Below are 6,000 nucleotides of genomic sequence, written 5' to 3'. Positions count from 1 at the left end.
AAAATGAAGCCAAAGAGATTATTAGATGGTTCTTTTAGAAGCCCATGGATTGGACTAAAGTGAAGACATGACGAGAGAGACAAGTAGATATGTTTTACTGTCAAATTAGAATTGACATTTTTTATATGGATGATAAGCACAAACGAATTATTAAAGATAACTCATATATTGGGAAGAAAACAACTGTATGGACGTTAAGGTATCAGATAGGCAGCCGAATACAGAATTGTAATACCCTGAAGAGAAAACTAGAAATGTATTAAATATCTGGGAGTAGTTGGCACACAGACAGAAAGCAGAGCATAATTATAGGAATTTGGAATAGACATGGGGAAAGTCATTCCTTCTTTCATGACATGTAGAAAGTAGGGAAGGATCGTTACATATTTGTGTCATATTCCAGCAATGTATGTACCCATAAAAGCCATACAGTTGTGCATTACAACTGAGATGTTAATTGGTTAGAGTTACAGGTTTCAGAGGCAGAGACCTGGGGTCCAGTACCAACATCGCTACTTAATAGCTGGGTAAATGACTTGGGGCAAGTTATTTAAACTCTCCAAGCTTCCATTTCTTCATCTTTAATGAAGAAAATAATGCTATAAGTATTTTTCTTCTCCATCATAGGCTTGTTGTGAAGATCACTAACCATATTGTATGAAAAGGACAAAGTGTGGTCACTGGGAATCTCTCATAGGGATGTTTCTTTTTGGGAGCATGGAGTCTTAACCACTGGACCTCCGGGGAAGTCCCAGGGATATTTCATAGGATATTTTCATTCATTTCTGCTTTCTTTCATTCATTTAGTTGATCTGTATTCTGAGTAACTTATTTTGGAATCTCAATTTTATTTTTCTGCTTCTCAAATTCCATTAGTTTTCATAGATTTACAATGTAAATGCTCTTATATTCTTAGTAAATAGATCTAGCTGTTTAGGTCTATTTACTAATACAATGGTCAATATTCTGTTTCACAATGCATTCTCCCACCACATGTTATACTCTTGCCGGATGTATATTTTATTATGAACGTTTTACAGATGAAGAACTTCCTCAAGGAAGTTCAAATCAAGATAGCTCTTTTTTACTTTCAAAAAAACCCCTATGTCAAATTTCTGGTTCATTTCATGTAGGATTGCTCTGTACTATTTAATATTCTTTTCTTTCGATTTTTAAATTATTATCAAAGTAATTTGACAAACTGATCTCTTCTTTCTTGTGATTTTTTTCATTTTAGGAAAAATCATTCATTAATATCAATACTTCTTAAGTCATCAGTTATAGTATTCAGAGTGCTTCAAATTTCAAGTGGAAAGCAGTGGGTGAATTTTAGTATTTTTTCAGATTTAAAGAAAAGTTTTTGTTATTGAATAAAGTGGAGAATGATTTTGTTATAAGTGTGGTTAATGTGGCACTCTCTAAATAGAAGTAAGTCTCATAAAAATTATATGTTAACTGTCAGCTTTTAAAGAATAAAAGTTCTTTGGAGGCAGGAATTTCACTCCTTTTTATAATGCTCTCAGTTTTCCTTAGTAATTTTTTTTTCTCAGAATTTGAAACCAAATTATTTAAGGAGGATTCCATTATATATATCTATATATAGAGATAGATAGATAGGTATAACCATGAATATTGTCCTGGAAGACAGAGACATGGAAGAGACAAGGATTATAGTCCTATTTTTACTGTTATTTAGTCACATGTCCTTCCCCAAATCAATATGTCTGGAAGGCAGTTTTCTCATTTCTAAAGGCTCTGAATAGCTGGCTTCTAAAATTCCTTTCATATCTAAAAACCTCTAATTATTTATTCAAGAAATTGCTTGCTAAGTACATGAATTTTACCAACTTTAAAAAAATGATGGGCTTCCCTGGTGGCGCAGTGGTTGAGAATCCGCCTGCCGATGCAGGAGATACGGGTTCGTGCCCTGGTCCGGGAAGATCCCACATGCCGCGGAGCAACTAAGCCCGTGAGCCATGGCCGCTAGGCCTGCGCGTCCGGAGCCTGTGCTCCGCAACGGGAGAGGCCACAACAGTGAGAGGCCCGCGTACCGCAAAAAAAAAAAAAAAAAAAAAAAAAAAAAAAAAATGATTTAGAGATCAAAATTATTATAGTCTTTGTTATAATCAATATCTTACTTTGTGTATATTATCAATCACACTATTCTTTCTGAATTATTTAAATTTTTTCTACCTTGGTTATTAAAATCTACTCAACTTTTAAAAGATTTTTTGGATCACTTACATGAGTATATGAGTGTTTCCACCCATGATTTGTTAGTATAAATTCTAGATAAGAGCAGAATCGATTATAATATATAGAGGGAATCCTATTTCCCTGTGTAGTTTTCCTAATGAAAAAATTTTGTACATATTAAGAATTTAAATATGCTGTACAAAATGGCACATAGTTTACTTATATTAAATACCAAAGTACAAAATATGAGATATCATTATCTGTAATAATTAGAGTGGTTATTATTTTTGCAATTAAATTGTATTTCTTAAATCTATAGTGTAATGAACATGTAGCTGTATAATTCTTTGACTGCTTTATAGAATATACTCGTATGTCCAAGAGAATTATGTATGCTACAATAATACATCCTACTTTATGGGGACTTTTTGCCAGAAGACAAAGTTTATGAAACAAAAATCTGGAACAACTTCTTAAAATTTTGTTTTGAATGAAATAATATATAATTAGATGAAAGATAACTAGAAGTCAAATAATGTGGAGTGGTTAGGAATGAGAAACTTCCACTTTTTAACTTTCTCCCCTGTTAAGGATTTCTTGGTTATTTAATCTATGAAACTGGGCCATGGTTATTTCATCTACACAATTGGAATACTAATATTTATTTTGATTACTTCCCAATGTCATTTTGAAGAATATATGAGCTAATAGATTGAAAGGCATTATGGAAAAACTTAAAATGTTATGAAAATTGAAATCAAATGCTTAACTGTTATTGGCATATCGCAAACAATTCAGATGAACTCTAGCAGATTTGGGTGGTACATATTTATTTTAAATCTACTTAAACTATTCTGTTCCTTATTAACATTAATGGATTAAAAAACATGAAATATTAGTTTCTTACTGAGTTGTTTGAATTTACAGCAGTTTGCATTTGTATGACAAGTCATTCCAAAATTTATATCATTATATATATATATATATATATATATAAATAAAGTTCTGACTATTAACTGTAACACTAGGTAAAATGTACACCAGAAAGTCTGTCACAATTTATTTCTGCATATACTTTATGTTAAAAAATGAACTACATGCTAAATGTCAGAGTAATTATTTTCAAAGACTTCAGTTTTCATGGAAAAACATCCTTCTGAGCTTGTGTATGTAAGTTCCAAAAGGGACAAAACATCATCTCTAATATTTAAGATCTCAGATAAATATTTTATATTACTATTTTTCATTGTTATTAGGGCCCATCTCTACCTCTGTGCTTTCAGTTGAGATAGGCTGGCTTATTATATATTTTTCTCTTTGTCAACTGTGGTTTGTTTTTTATTTGTTTTTCCACAAAAACTCATTATTAGATAGGAGCAAGATGTTTCTGTATTATTTTTCACAATTTTAATATGACATAGATAAAGGGCTCTTTTCATGGTTGTAATATTAGGGTATATACCTCATTTACCCCATTTTTCACAGCACTATACTTAAAAAATATTTTAAATACTTTATCTTCTCATAATAAATCAGCTTTTTATATTTTTACTATAAAAATTTAAATATAAAAATGTATCCAAAAAAATGTATACAAAGTAAAATGGCACTCATGTACCTGCTGAAAATAAACAAATGTTTACAATTTGCCATATTTGCTGCAGCTATTAGAAAACAGATATTCAACATTAGAGATTCTGATAAAGACCCACACCATTCCTTTACACCCATTAGTTCCCAGAAATTAGTAATATCCTAACATTTATATACTTTATAACTACATGTGTTTTTGAACTTTTAACTCATTTGGTAACATTCTTAATTAAATATTCATATGATGTATTTTTAAACATATGTAAATGGTACCACACAGGATATTTACTATTTAACAATTTCACATAACAGGGTTCTGAGTTATATACATGTTTAAACGTCTAGAATAAGTTTATTTCAACTTTCCCTTATTATTCTTTTTTATATGAAATTTTATGTACTCCTATTGCAGAGAGTTGGGTGGTATCCATGTTTTCACTATTTCAAATAGTCATTCAGTTTTCATCCTGTGTGGCTTTTTGTGCATATATGTCTATAGCATACATCTAAAAGTAGCATTACTAGGGGTAAATAAACATTCTTAAGGTTTAATAGACATTATCAAATTATTCTCCCAAGTGGTTCTAAAAATAAACATGTCCTCAACAATACCTAACAAATCATATTATTTTTTTAATCATATTTTTTTTAACAAGCACTACAGCACTTGGTAGTTTTAGACATTTACATTTTTGCCAATCTGAGGAGTATGAAAACACACCTCATTGTTATGTTAACCTACATTTCTCTGACTAGAGAAGTGAATATTCTCTTCTGAGTTTATGCTGATCCAGCTTTCCTCCTTTGAGAATTTTCAAGTTATATGAGGATTATATGTTGGATTTTTACTGGACTTGCTTTCAATTTAGAATTTTATTTGAACAGAATGCTCATCTTTATGATATTGAGACTTCCTACACATGGACCATGCTATCTCTCCATTTATTGAGACCTTCTTTTATATATTTCAATAAACTTTTATCATTTTCTCTATAAAGTCCTTATATACCTTTTTTAAAAAGTGTATTTTTAGTTTTCTATGTATAGTTTCATTGCTCAAGCAAATGGTATATTTTTTATTATAGTTTAATGTTTGTTGCAGGTATAGGAATATAACTGCTTTCATTTTTTTTTTTTTTTTTGGTACGCGGGCTTCTCACTGTCGTGGCCTCTCCCGTTGTGGAGCACAGGCTCCGGATGCGCAGGCTCAGTGGCCATGGCTCACGGGCCCAGCCGCTCCGCTGCATGTGGGATCTTCCCGGACCGGGGCACGAACCCATGTACCCTGCATCGGCAGGCGGATTCTCAACCACTGCACCACCAGTGAAGCCCAAAGGTGGTAGTTTTAAAACATTCCCCCAAATTCTTCGATACTCCTTTTGTCCAGCTTAGTGGTCTATGTTCTTTTCCCTCAAATCTGAGCTCTGTGACGACTGCCCGATAGAATCCAGCAGAAATGGGGCTGTGTCAATTTCTAAGCCCAGGACTTGAAAAAAAAATTAAAGATAAAACAAAAAACAATAAAACCCACAAAAACTGCTGCCTGTTTCTCGGAACACTTGCTCATGGAACCCAGCTATCATTCTGTGAGGAAGTTCAAGTAAACTTACAGAGGGGCCCAGAAGAACTAAGGAAAAGAACTAAGGTTCCTGTCCTCCAGCTCCTGTGAAGCTTCCCACAGTCAAAAGCAATTTGTGAGCCACGTGAGTCATCCTAGAAAAGAATCCACTAGCCCCCCCCAACCCCGCCCCGTCAAGCGGTCTCAGCTGACACTGTTTAGAGCTGACAAGAGCCTTCTTCTGTGAGTCCTACAGCTATGACAGCCAAATAAATGATTGGTGTTGTTCTAAGGCAAAAGCAACAATAATAAGTACTGTTAAGGGAATTAAAAGACAACCTATACACTGGGAAAAAACAATTTGAAAATCACATATCCAACAAAGGACTTATATTCAAAATATATAAAGAACACTCAAAACCATACAAAAACAAGTCACTATATTTTTTAAACAGAAAAAGGTAACAGACACTTCAGTAAGCGAGATATATGGAAGGCAAAAAGGCTCATGAAAAGATGTTCAACGTGTTTAGTCATCAGGGGAATGCAAATTAGTCACAATGAGATACCACTATACACCTGCTAGAATATCTAAAATAAAACATAATTAATTAATACGTATGACAATTCCAAGTGCTGATGAGGAAGCAAAA

The sequence above is a fragment of the Kogia breviceps genome, chromosome 11 (assembly GCF_026419965.1).
Source record: "Kogia breviceps isolate mKogBre1 chromosome 11, mKogBre1 haplotype 1, whole genome shotgun sequence".
In the NCBI taxonomy this organism is placed as follows: Eukaryota; Metazoa; Chordata; class Mammalia; order Artiodactyla; family Physeteridae; genus Kogia; species Kogia breviceps.
The sequence above is the reverse complement of the archived record's forward strand: the minus strand, read 5'-3'. Positions refer to the sequence as shown.